Source organism: Schistocerca serialis, chromosome 3, assembly GCF_023864345.2.
Source record: "Schistocerca serialis cubense isolate TAMUIC-IGC-003099 chromosome 3, iqSchSeri2.2, whole genome shotgun sequence".
Taxonomy (NCBI): Eukaryota; Metazoa; Arthropoda; class Insecta; order Orthoptera; family Acrididae; genus Schistocerca; species Schistocerca serialis.
In genome coordinates, this window is record NC_064640.1 from 883,811,937 (window position 1) to 883,825,079 (window position 13,143).

The 13,143-nt window shown below is 43.8% G+C and overlaps 1 protein-coding gene across 1 annotated transcript in view; it reads left to right on the forward strand.

Annotated features, from left to right (window-relative positions):
* LOC126471297 (translation initiation factor IF-2-like) overlaps positions 1-13,143 on the forward strand; it is a 197,779-nt gene that overhangs the window by 10,321 nt on the left and 174,315 nt on the right. The gene's annotated exons all lie outside the window — the stretch shown is intronic.

Below are 13,143 nucleotides of genomic sequence, written 5' to 3' on the forward strand. Positions count from 1 at the left end.
CAGTTAAGTCCCATAAGATTTCACACACATTTGAACATTTTTTGCAAAAAATGGCCATTAGCACTAAACAGAGAAAAGTGCGAGGTCATCCACATGGATACTAATAGAAATCCGATAAATTTTGGGTATACGATAAATCGCACAAATCTAAGGGCTGTCAATTCGACTAAATACCTAGGAATTACAATTACGTGCAGCTTAAATTGGAAATACCACATAGATAATATTGTGGGGAAGGCGAAACAAAGACTGCTCTTTGTTGGCAGAACACTTAGAAGATGCGACAAACCCACTAAAGAGACAGCCTGCATTACACTTGTCCGTCCTCTGCTGGAATATTGCTGCTCGGTATGGGATCCTTACCAGGTAGGATTGACGGAGGACATCGAAAAAGTGCAAAGAAGGGCAGCTCGTTTCGTGTTATCACGCAATAGAGGTGAGAGTGTCACTGGTATGATACGCGAGTTGGGGTGGTAGTCACTGAAACAAAGGCGGTTTTCTTTGTGGCGAGATCTATTTACGAAATTTCATCCACCAACTTTCTCTTCCGAATGCGTAAATATTTTGTTGGCACTCACCTACGTAGGGAGAAATGATCATCATAATAAAATAAGAGAAATCAGAGCTCGAACGGAAAGATTTAGGTGTTCCTTTTTCCCACGCGCTATTCGAGAGTGGAGTGGTAGAAAAAGAGTATGAAAGTGGTTCGATGAACCCTCTGCCAGGCACTTAAGTGTGAATTGTAGAGTAACTATATAGATGTAGATGTAGAGGTTCCGGGATAAATACATCACATTCAGCCAAAGGAAAAAAGCAAAGATGGAAGTGAATGTATTGTTAAATCATTAAAGAGTAAAGGTTTCCATGGGTGTTATGAAATATCAAGTAAGTTTATGAAAATCAACACACCATATACTAGTTAGCTATAATTGATCGTTGATCCCTCGAACAAGAAACCGTTCCTAGTAGCTGGAAGAAAGCACAGATCATACCTGTATACCAGAAGGGTAGCCGAAGGGATCCACAGAATTACTTTCCAATATCCTTGATACCCATTTGTTGAACATCTCTGAGTTCAAACATTTTGAGGTATCTTGAAGAGAATAGAATGACCTCCTCCATGCCAACCACCACGGATTTCTAAAACATTGATCATGTGAAACTCAACTCGCACCTTTCTCACAGAACATAACTGGAAACCATGGAACAAGGTAGCCAGGTACATGCAATATTTCGCTATTTCCGAAAAACAACTGCCCTGTACCAAATCTACGCTTATTATCAAAAGTACAATCGAATGGGGTATCAAGCGATTTTTGTGACTAGATTGAAGGTCTGTTGGTAGGGAGGACGCAGCAACTTATCCTGAATGGAGAGCCATCGACTGATGTAGAGATAACTTCTGGTGTCCCCCAAGGAAGTGTGTTGGGTCCCTTGCTATTCATGTCATATATTAATGACCTTGCGGACAATGCTAATAGTAACCTCAGACTTTTCGCAGATGGTGCTGTTATCTGTAATGAAGTATGTCTGAAAAAAAGAGCACAAATATTCAGTCACATCTTGATAAGATTTCAAAGCGGTGCAAAGGTTGGCAAATTGCTTTGAATATTCAGAAATGTAAAATTGTGCATTGCACAAAACGAAGAAAAGCATAATATCCTGTGATTATAATGTCAGTGAGTCACAACTGGTCTCAGTAAACGCAAACAAATACCTGGATGTAACATTTTATAGGGACATGAAATGGGCTGGCCGGAGTGGCCGTGCGGTTCTAGGCGCTACAGTCTGGAGCCGCGAGACCGCTACGGTCGCACGTTCGAATCCTGCCTCGGGCATGGATGTGTTTGATGTCCCTAGGTTAGTTAGGCTTAAGTAGTTCTAAGCTCTAGGGGACTGAAGACCTCAGAAGTTGAGTCCCATAGTGCTCAGAGCCATTTGAATCATTTTTGAACATGAAATGGAACGATCATATAAGCTCATTCGAGGGTAAAGCAGGTAGCGGACATCGGTTTATTGCTAGAATGCTAAGGAAATACACGTAAACTCTATGGAGAAAGTCAACATAGAAAGTTGAATAATGACTCCAGGAATATACTACAGCCTCATACATATCGCTCCCATAGGGATCGTGAGGACAAGATACATATAATTACAACATGCACAGAGGCATTTAAACAATCATTCTTCCTGCGCCCCTTACGTGAATGGACCGGAATAAAGCCTTAATTACTGGTAACATAGCCAAAGCCTTGCAGGCAAACAAAAATTACACGAAGCGAAATGTAGTGTGTGGAGGGCTATGCGAGAGGCATTCAATGAATTCTAAAGTAAAGTTCTATGTACTGACTTGTCAGAAAATCCTAAGAAATTTTGGTGTTATGTCAAAGCGGTGGGTGGATCAAAACAAAATGTCCAGACACTCTGTGACCCAAACGGTACTGAAACAGAGGATGACAGACTGAAGGCCGAAATACTAAATGTCTTTTTCCAAAGCTGTTTCACGAAGGAAGTCAGCACTGTAGTTCCTTCTCTAGATTGTCGCACAGATGACAAAATGATAGATATCGAAATAGATGAAAGAGGGATAGAAAAACAATTAAAATCCCTCAAAACAGGAAAGGCCGCTGGACCTGATGGGATACCAGTTCGATTTTACACAGAGTACGAGAAGGAACTTGCCCCCCTTCTTGCAACGGTGTACAGTAGGTCTCTAGAAGAGCGTTGCGTTCTAAAATATTGGAAAAGGGCACAGGTCATCCCCGTTTTCAAGAAGGGACGTCGAACAGATGTGCAGAACTATAGACCTATATCTCTAACGTCGATCAGTTGTAGAAGTTTGGAACACGTATTATGTTCGAGTATAATGACTTTTCTGGAGACTAGAAATCTACTCTGTAGGAATCAGCATGGGTTTCGAAAAAGACGATCGTGTGAAACCCAGCTCGCGCTATTCGTCCACGAGAGTCAGAGGGCCATAGACACGGGTTCCCAGGTAGATGCCGTGTTTCTTGACTTCCGCAAGGCGTTTGATACAGTTACCCACAGTCGTTTAATGAACAAGGTAAGAGCATATGGACTATCAGACCGACTGTGTGATTGGACTGAAGAGTTCCTAGATAACAGAGCGCAGCATGTCATTATCAATGGAGAGAAGTGTTCCGAAGTAAGAGTTATTTCAGGTGTGCCGCAGGGGAGTGTCGTAGCACCGTTGCTATTCACAATATATATAAATGACCTTGTGGATAACATCGGAAGTTCACTGAAGCTTTTTGCGGGGGATGTTGTAGTACATCGAGAGGTTGTAACAATGGAAAATTGTACTGAAATGCAGAAGGATCTGCAACGAACTGACGCATGGTGCAGGGAATGGCAATTGAATCTCATTGTAGACAAGTGTAATGTGCTGCGAATACATAGAAAGAATGATCCTTTATCATTTAGCTACAATATAGCAGGTCAACAAATGGAAGCAGTTAATTCCATAAATTATCTGGGAGTAGGCATTAAGAGTGATTTAAAATGGAATGACCATATAATATTAATCATCGGTAAAGTAGATGCCAGACTGAGATTCATTGGAAGAATCCTAAGGAAATGCAGTCCGAAAACAAAGGAAGAAGGTTACAGTACACTTGTTCGCCCACTGCTTGAACACTGCTCACCAGTGTGGGATCCGTACCAGATAGGGTTGATAGAAGAGATAGAGAAGATCCAACAGAGAGCAACGCGCTTCGTTACAGGATCATTTAATAATCGCGAAAGCGTTACAGAGATGACAGATAAACTCCAGTGGAAGACTCTGCAAGAGAGACACTCAGTAGCTCGGTACAGGCTTTTGTTGAAGTTTCGAGAACATACCTTCACCGATGAGTCAAGCAGTATATTGCTCTCTCCTACGTATATCTCTCGAAGAGACCGTGAGGATAAAATCAGAGAGATTAGAGCCCACACAGAGGCATACCGACAATCTTTCTTTCCACGAACAATACGAGACTGGAATAGAAGGGAGAACCGATAGAGGTACTCAAGGTACCCTCCGCCACACACCATCAGGTGGCTTGCGGAGTATGGATGTAGATGTAGATGCAGATGTAAAATTGGGCGTCCTCTATGCCATGGACTTCATAGTGGTTTACAGAATATGTTGTATATAGGGTGGTCAGAAACAGTCTGAAAAGCTTGTAAGGTTGTTGCAGGGTAGTTTGTGCTGAGAAATAATTGTTAAGAAAACATTCGGAACGTTGCGCCGTTTCCGAGTTAATTAGCACTGAAGTTAGCCAATCAGGTCGTTACACGCGCAAATTCAAGCGGCCCGCCAGAGACGGTATCTCCAAACGTGTCCCTCGTTTGGTTTCCTAAAATCGAACAAGAGAGCGATACAAAAATTAAATATGGGTCCGAAGTAAGGATCAAATCGATCCCAAGGCTGAGCAGTCTCATGCGCTATCACCTGCGCTGTGAGAACAACCGACATTAATAACTGTATCCGGCAGGCCACCTGAATTTATGTTCGCAAAGACCTGATTGGCTAACTTCAATTGTAATTAACTCGGAAACAGTGCAACGTATCGGATTTGTTTCTTAACAATTACTTTTCATCATATTCTATCCTGCAACACCATTACAAGTTTTTCTGACTGTTTCTGACCACGTCATCGATGTAGATGTAGATGTTGTTCATTCAGCCACCTGTGCAACATGTTTTTTAGGTGTGGTCAGTTTCCTACCGGACTGGAATACTCGTTAGTGAAATTACTTCATAAAAATTAAGAACAGACATTTTTGACTATTACCAGCTAATTTCCATGCGACCTGTTTTTTTTTTTCCTGAAAGCTTTTGGGAATGCAGAATAATTAGAGGGTTGTGGCCCGTCTCAACATATAATTTGTTGCCAGATCGCAGTTTGGTTTCAGAAACGGAATGGTCACAGAAAGTGTCATTTATTCTTTTCAGTGTGACGCACTAGCAGGGCTAAACGACAGGCTGAAAACAGTAGGTATTTCCTTTGATTTACACTAGTGGCCATTAAAATTGCTACACCAAGAAAAAATGCAGATGATAAGCGGGTATTCATTGGAAAAATATATTATACTAGAACTGACATGTGATTACATTTTCACGCAATTTGGGTGCATAGATCCTGAGAAATCAGTACCCAGAACAACCACCTCTGGCCGTAATAACGGCCTTGATACGCCTGGGCATTGAGTCAAACAGAACTTGGATGGCGTGTGCAGGTACAGCTGCCCATGCTGCTTCAACACGATACCATAGTTCATCAACAGTAGTGACTGGCGTATTGTGACGAGACAGTTGCTCGGCCTCCATTGACCAGACGTTTTCAATTGGTGAGAGATCTGGAGAATGTGCTGGCACCAATGGCACGCCATACCATCACGCCAGGTGATACGCCAGTATAGCGATGACACATAGACGCTTCCAATGTGCGTTCACAGCGATGTCGCCAAACACGAATGCGACCATCATGATGCTGTAAACAGAACCTGGATTCATCCCAAAAAATGACGTTTTGCCATTCGTGCACCCAGGTTCGTCGTTGAGTACACCATCGCAGGCGCTCCTGTCTGTGATGCAGCGTCAAGGGTAACCGCAGCCACAGTCTCCGAGCTGATAGCCCATGCTGTTGCAAACGTCGTCGAACTGTTCGCGCAGGTGGTTGTTGTCTTGCAAACGTTCCCATCTGTTGACTCAGGGATCGAGACGTGGCTGCACGATCCGTTACAGTCATGCGGATAAGATGCCTGTCATCTCGACTGCTAGTGATACGAGGCCGTTGGGATCCAGCACGGCGTTCCGTATTACCCTCCTGAACCCACCGATTCCATATTCTGCTAACAGCCATTGGATCTCGACCAACGCTAGCGGCAATGTCGCGATGCGATAAACCGCAATCGCGATAGGCTACAATCCGACCTTTATAAAAGTGGGAAAATGTGATGGTACGCATTTCTCCTCCCCTCCTTACACGAGGCATCACAACAACGTTTCACCAGGAGACGTCGGTCAACTGCTGTTTGTGTATGAGAAATGGGTTGGAAACTTTCCTCATGTCAGTAGGTTGTAGGTGTCGCCACCGGCACCAACCTTATGTGAATTCTCTGAAAAGCTAATCATTTGCATATCACAGCATCTTCTTTCTTTCGGTTAAATTTCGCGTCTGTAGCACGTCATCTCCATGGTGTAGCAATTTTAATGGCCAGTAGTGTAACTACGGTAGCTGGCTGGAGATAATTTCTGTTGCATTTCGCCATATTCAGATGTCATGAACACGCAGACGTCTTCGTACTGTATGAAATTATTAGCGCGCAGTGTCATCAGAGATGTTGTGTCGCGTGCAGGCTTGCTTGGATCGTCTCTGCTTTGCAGGATACGCGGGAGATGATGCGCACTGTTAATCGTGAGATGAGGAGACAGAGTAGTCGGCAGTCGTGTTTCAGGAATAGTTGTACGGCATAGGCCGAGTGGAACGGTTGCAGTTTTATCTGAGGAAGTGGAATATGTTGATTTAGTGATTGACTATTTGAGGTGAGAAAATAGATTGAAGTATTTTGAGAACAATATTTTATTATGATTATTCTGGTGAATAACAGAAGAGGATTTAATTTAAGGTAAATGATTTCAGATTTGTACTTTACTGCGGCAGTTTGTAGTAACGCATTCTTGGTACAAACATCCAGAGACTTGAGTATTGGAAAAGATTAACAGCCATGCACAATTTTCGATTCGAATTTTGGCGGAGGAATAATAATTGTTGAATATTTAATGTCATTTTTACGAGTTACATTTTTGAAACGATCTCATTTGATGTCAAAGACTGCTTACGTTTGTCCACTCAAGGACCGTAATTTTTTTGAGTATTAATGTTTTTTGAAGCAAAGAAACAGATAATTTTTCAAAATGGAACTTTTCTAATCAGAAAACTAGTTACATTCGATGTTATAATTTATCCCAAGTCATTGTCCGCATCAAAGTCCATGCCAAAATATGAGTTACCATTTTAATTTATCCAGATTTGCTATGAAGCAAGTATACTTTTTTTTCTGCAAGAGTGCCCATTGCACTAGGTGCATTTGAGTAGTTAGTTGTAGCTCAGCAAGTGCGATGCACATTCAAGACAAGAGCAGTGTCACGGTGTTTCCACTGTGCAACAGGTAATTCGAAATTAAATAATAAAGAAGGGGAACACTGAGTTTTTCCAAAGCCATTTTATCAGTTTAAAAGTTTAATGATTCACAGTGTCACATTCAGAGAGCATTCTTGTCACCGCGAATGTTTAAACAGACAGAGAACCAGATGTGCACTTTCAAGTTCCTTTCCCGTAGTCACATTTTGCAACACATTCTCGCAATCTAGTTCTTATGTTCCAAGTTTACGAATTCCTATGTTGAAAGTTTATGTAAGCTTACAGATATCTTACACTGCCAGCAAGCAAAACTTCTAATAAATAGCAACAACCATACTACTTTTATTAAGATAACTTTCAACTAGTCACTTCATATCCAGGAATTTGGTAGTGCAGTATTTTCTACCAGTATCTACGAACAGGGAAGAGTTGTAAATCTAAGTTGGGTCATGTAAAGTGGGAGGTGCCTCAAAGTTTGGTCCTTGGTTCGCTGTTTCTTTTTTTTGTTAAGCATATATATTAATGATCTGCCACTAAAATCTCGCGTTGTACGACGGCCTGGTGCACGTCTTTTAATTGGACGCTTCTTGGGCGTCCGTAATGCCTACGGCACCCAGTTTTCCCCCGGGCAGTTACCCATCCGTGTACCAACCGCGCCCAACGTTGTTAACTCCAGTGATTTAGCGAGAACCGGTGTTACCAACGTGGCAAGGCCGTTGACTACCTGCCAATCTACAGGACCGATAACGCAAACATTTTTCTCCTTGCAGACGACACAAGTGTTATTGTGAAAGTGCACTGTCCACCAGTTTTCAACTTCAACAGGTTTATAGCTCAGCTGAAAAAAAAAAAAAGCGTGATGAACTCCAAGCCTTCGAACTTAAGTTGAAAAGTTTCCTTGTGAAACGCTGTTCTGCGCTGGAATTCCTTGGAGTAGTTATGAACTTTTCTCTGTACTGTCCTATTTATTTGTGTCCCGCGACACATTCTTTGGTGTTGTAGTAATTCTTTAGTTTATAAATTCTCTATTCAGCATTCTATAAACTATGTACTGGTTCGATCCACAACCAAGTTGCTATGACTTGCATGGTACAACGAAACCTGATAAAAATACGTATTCCTGGAAGAAAATAATGCAAAATACTGATTAAAAGCATACGGACACCCCTGTGTAATTCTTAATTGACACCGAGGGAGGTGGCGCAGTGGTTAGCACACTGGACTCGCACTCGGGAGGACGACGATTCAATCCCGCGTCCGGCCATTTTCTGTGATTTCTCTAAATCCTTCTAGGCAAATGCCAGAATGGTTCCTTTGAAAAGGCACAGCCGACTTCCTTACCTGATCCAAGAGACCGATGACCTCGCTGTCTGGTCTCCTCCCTCAAAACAACCCAACCCTCTTAATTGACCACCCGACTATCAGGACAGTGGAGGAGATGTACTGAGCATAAACGGCACACACGATTACAGCAGCCAAGTAGATCTGCTATTGCCGAACATTGCTTGGATACAGGTCACCCCATGCTATGTAACAACACCGAGATATTGGCAAGCACATCCAGCTATTGGGACAGTGTTATTAAGGAGGCAGTTGAGATTAAATTAGCGAGCAACCTTGTAAACAGGGATGGAAGTTTTTGTTTAAACTCTGTTTGGAATCCTGCTCTCTTCCTTGTCAAAAACAAGAGGGATAGAGGCAGCATTACCTCACCTGCTATTTCGTAGTCTATCTCTGACTTTGGTCATCTTTGGTGGCACTAGTGTTCAGTGTGTGTTATCTTTCCTGCATCAGTGTAAGAACCGAGGTTTTAAATTTGCCTGTACGTCGCCTGTCCGTTGCAGTTTGCCTTGAAAACGGTGGGGTGTACTCGCTGAAAATATTGCCTGGCTGAAAATTGTATACGCTAGGAGAAACTCAGGTCTCCAACACGCTGTATATTAGGCTGATCCTGAAGACAGGATCGGGGAAAAGTGCGGAAAAACAATGGTTTCATCCGTTAGTATATCTGACATTAAAATTTTGTGTTCATCTAAAATGCGATTAAACAAGACACTAAAGTCGCCTTTGGAGTGCATTCTTTTGTAAGAATTGCCAAACACGCGTTCAAGAGCTCATAAAGAGACAATGTGGAGACTGACTCCAACCTTGACGTAAAACTTGACCATTCCCCACACTCTTTTCAAACGATGGTACTTTGCATGCAGCCTGAAAGACCTTGTTGTACAAAAGTAGTTATTCACAAACCATTTCGTGCGTGGGTGAGGAAAATATGATACGCAGCCGCCTGTGGTAAGGAGTATAAGCTCAGCGGACAAAATATGAGTCATTTCCTTAAAAGAGTACAATGGCCACTGCAGAGTGCTACAGATGGTGTTGAACAGGTACCGGGCAGCCATGCAAGCCTCCACTCTCAAGTCATGATAGTGAAGTGATGTGTACTAGAACTGCTGATAGATATAATAACATCGGGAATCCGATATATCGTAATTAAAAAACTGTCATTAGAGGCCCTCCTTTCATCGCAAAAGTTGTCGATGAATCCACGGAAAAAATATCGACTTACGGGCCAAAATATTATTGACAGCGCATTATAAATATACTGCTAGTTTTGTAGCTGCATATTTAAGTATCGATTTATTATTAGATATTCTGTACATCAACAAACTAGCAGCGTGCTTATTCCCCTTAGAGCAAGAATTGAAAAGAAAACGATGCACGTTCGCTCTTGGCGATAACCACTTTCAAAAAACGGTTCAAATGGCTCTAAGCACTATGGGGATTAACATCTGAGGTCATCAGTCCCCTAGACTTAGAACTACTTAAACCTAATTAACCTAAGGACGTCACACACATCCATGCTCCAGGCAGGATTCGAACTTATGACCTTAGCACCAGCGCGGTTCCGAACTAAAGCGCTTAGAACCGCTCGGCCACAGCGGCCGGCGATAATCACTTTGCTGACAATAGTAATTGCAGGTAAGTGGCACAATAAAAGGTGTCTGATGGGTCCGTCGTTTGGCATCGTCGCATATCGGACTTCACTGGAACACTTCATGTCCACTTGCCTGTTTTTCCATTTCTGCAAACGCCAGTGACCTATCAGTTGTAGTGTCAAAATTGCGTGGTCAAGTTAAACGTTGCAGTTTCTGTTAGTCGCGGCGAGCGCTGATTACGGCAGCATTTCCCCTCACACGTCTCCGCCCACTGCAAAAACAAGTCTTGTCATTTACATTTTTGTTCATCAGTTTCAGAAAATGTTTTTGAAGAATGCCGATACGAAAAAATAGCACACTAGTTATGTTAAAATTGTCTTTTAACGCAACTGGTGTGCTATTTCTTCAGGTTCGATATCTTGTCATTCCATGCACAGCGCCACCTCCCCCCCTTCCGTCCCCCCATCCTCATTCCAGTGCAATCGCACTTCTTCTTTGTGCTATCCATACTCGCTTCACACAGTCAAAGATAAAGACTGGACGTGATGAAAGCTCACAAAGTAGTAAGACTCCTTCACACAGCGAAAGTAAAATTGTGTCGGACACACAAGCTATTAAGGAATTGCTCATAACACACACACACACACACACACACACACACACACAAAAGAATCACCTCGATTCCGAGAGTTCCGGAACATGTACAGAAAATTGGAATAGAGATCAACACAAAGATCATTTCCGCCCTTTCTATTGCTCATGAAAATCACCCATTGCGTGTTGTACCACCATACAGCGAGACCTTCAGAGGTGGTGGTCCAGACTGCTGTACACAAGGGTACCTCTAATACCCAGTAGCACGTCCTCTTGCACTGATGCATGCCTGTATTCGTCGTGGTATACTACCCACAAGTTCATCAAGGTACTGTTGGTTCAGATTGTCCCACTCCTCAACGGCGATTCGGTGTGGATCGCCCAGAGTGGTTGGTGGGTCACGTCTTCCATAAACAGCGCTTTTCAATCTATCCCAGGCATGTTTGATAGGGTTCATGTCTAGAGAACATGCTGGCCACTCTAGTCGAGCGATGTAGTTATCCTGAAGAAAGTCATTCATAAGATGTGCACGATGGGGGCGCGAATTGTCGTCCATGAAGACAAATGCCTCGCCAATATGATGCCGATATGGTTGCACTGTCGGTCGGAGGATTGCATTTACGTATCGCACAGCCGTTATGATTCCTTCCATGACCACCAGCAGCGTACGTCGGCCCCACATAATGCTACACCAAAACAGCAGGGAACGTCCACCTTGCTGCACTCGCTGGACAGTGCGTCTAAAGCGTTCAGCCTGAACGGGTTGCATCCAAACACGTCTCCGACGATTGTCTGGTTGAAGGCATATGCGACACTCATCGGTGAAGAGAACGTGATGCCAATCCTGAGAGAGCCATTCGGCATGTTGATGGGCTCATCTGTACCGCGCTGCATGGTGTCGTGGTTGCAAAGATGGACCTCGCCATGGACGTCAGAAGTGAAGTTGCGCATCATGCAGCCTATTGCACACAGTCTGAGGCGTAACACGACGTCCTGTGGCTACACGAAAGGCATTATTCAACATGGTGGCACTGCTGTCCTCCGAGCCATAATCCGTAGGTAGCGGTCATCCTCTGTAGTAGTAGCCCTTGGGCGGCCTGACCGGGGCGTGTCATCGACAGTTCCTGTCTCCCTGTATCTCCTCCATGTCCTAAAAACATCGCTTTGGTTCTGTCCGAGACGCCAGGATACTTTCCTTGTTGAGAGCCCTTCCTGGCATCAAGTAACCATGCGGACGCGATCGAACAGCGATATTGACCGTCTAGACATGGTTGAACTAGAGACAACACCTCCTTCCTGGTGGAATGACTGGAACTGATAGGCTGTCGGACCCCCTCCGTTTAATAGGCGCTCTCATGCATGGTTGTTTACATCTTTGGGAGAGTTTAGTGACATATCTGAACAGTCAGAGGGACTGTGTCTTTGATACAATATCCACAGTCAACGTCTTTCTTTAGGAGTTCGGGGAACTGGGGTGATGCCCGATATACTGATGCTCATCAGTATATCGGGGACTTCTGTTTTACATATTTACGATGAGTGTGACTGTGCATTCTCCCGTCTTCCGAGACGACGACAACAGCGTAACGGCGCTACACGCCTGCGTTCCTGACTTGGCGAACACTCAGACACTCTATCGTACATTGACTGAACCGATAAAACACCCGATTAATGCCACAGGAAATGGCTGAGATTGTCTGAAACAGTGGGTGAAACGTCGCGATCAACATCCCAGAAGTTTTGTTGGTCTTTGGCACCTAACCGTCAATGAGTGGCTTCATCTTTGATATACAGGGGTGGACAAAATTTGGAAATACCAAACACACAACACCTTACCTTGCTTAATACTGTATAGGAAACTCTATGGCATTCAAAACAGCTTCTAGTCGTCTCGGAATAGGTAAATACAGGTCCTGTATCGTTTTTCAAGGGAATCTGATACCGTTTGTGTTGCAAAATAGTGGCATATTCAGGTAACCGCCCTCCGCCACACACCGTTGGGTGGTTTGCGGAGTATAAATGTAGAATGTAGAATGTAGAACAATGACGGAAGTGGATAGCGATTACATGTTCGCCCCCGGTAGCTGAGTGGCCAGTCTGCCTTCGGAAGGGCAACAGAGCGGACGCGTCCGTGTTGACAGCGTGCTGCGACCTCGCCTTGTTTACATTCTGACGGCCGTTGCTTAAGTGCCGGCTTACCGTGTACGATCCATGACGAACCGTTACCGTAGATCTACACTACGATTCACTTTCTGCAACGATTATGCCCGATCCAAAGCACTCGAGGTCGAGCGTTTTCTGCGAGAGGAAGTGAAGTTCCCGGCGACCGATATTATCGGCATACATTTGTCAATCGTGAGCAGCACGGTCTATGTTAAAATCATTAACGACGTGGCTTGCGAACGCATCCTACGTGAGACCAAACAGCTGCTCCGCTTCTGTCATGCTGATGGCAATGTGGGGGA